The following is a 1193-nucleotide window of genomic DNA, read 5'->3' as shown; positions in this document are numbered from 1 at the left end:
TGTCACCTTTTTCTCCTAATCAGACTCTGTTAATTTGTAAGGTCTGAATCCTCAGAAATCTGAGTGAAAAGCTGATTTTCTCTTCTCCTTATGTCCTTTGCATAGTTACTTTAGAGCAATGTCCTTTTTGTATAGACTAGGAAGATAGTTAATACTCTGACTTTGTAACTTGGGAGTTAATTGACTCCAAATAATACCTCATACCTGGGCATCTGCTTTCTCAATCTAAGCCTCAATTGCCCTTAGTTCCTAGCACCCCAAAGGCAGTGTCACGATGAGGGACTGGATGGACCCAGAGATAGCTGTGAGGTACTCTGTCATTGAAATGGGCCAGACCAAAGCGCCATATAAATTAAGAGCATAGTCATGGACAAATTCTGTCATGATCCAAAGAATAACAACTAGATTATGACCATGCTAGTGTTAAGAAAGACTAATCTTGCCTGAGCCCCGTAGTCTGAGATCTATAGTAAGATGTCCCCAACTTTATGTATCTATTACTGTGTCCATACAAAATGACTAATATTATTAAAGAGTAGAATTAAGATGAATGTTTATATGGTTGCTGGACTAAGGGAAGGAAAAACACACCCAAAGATGGCATTTCTCCTTTAGGTTGGTCTTTTTGCTGAAAAAGTTTGTCCTAGAAGAAGCTTCCCCCAAGAGAGGGACCATACATCCATTGATTGTATGACCTCGGCTATATGTAATTGCTATCCCAAACCCCTGATGATTTGGGAGATAACTAAGGTTGTAAGAGTGGACAAAGGAACAATCAAGAGATAATTTGAGACGGAGAGTCCAAGAGAAATGAAGGAGATTCACGGAAAGAGAATCAGAGGAGAATTGAGATAAGCTTGGAAGAAACTGATGACAATGATATTCATTTTAGAATGTGTGAATCTTCCCAGCTCAGGCCTATTCAGTGTCTCTCTTCCCAAGTCAGATTACAGCTATGCCAAATCCTGAAGTTGTGGTTTGAGTTCTGAAATAAATCACAGCAAGTCAGGTAAAAATTAGTCAAATGACCCCTGCGTGAACAGACGGAGCAGGTGGATGACATCTCTGTGGTTCTCACAGTCCAACAGACACAGAGCAAAAGGAAGATCCTTTGGGACTGTCGCCGGGAGGAGCTTGGCAATCACACACTACCCTTTTGGCTTTTCTATTTGACTAGACCCAGGGATATCTGG

This window comes from Sorex fumeus, unplaced genomic scaffold, assembly GCF_029834395.1.
Source record: "Sorex fumeus unplaced genomic scaffold, SorFum_2.1 ptg000134l, whole genome shotgun sequence".
NCBI lineage: Eukaryota > Metazoa > Chordata > Mammalia > Eulipotyphla > Soricidae > Sorex > Sorex fumeus.
The sequence above is the reverse complement of the archived record's forward strand: the minus strand, read 5'-3'. Positions refer to the sequence as shown.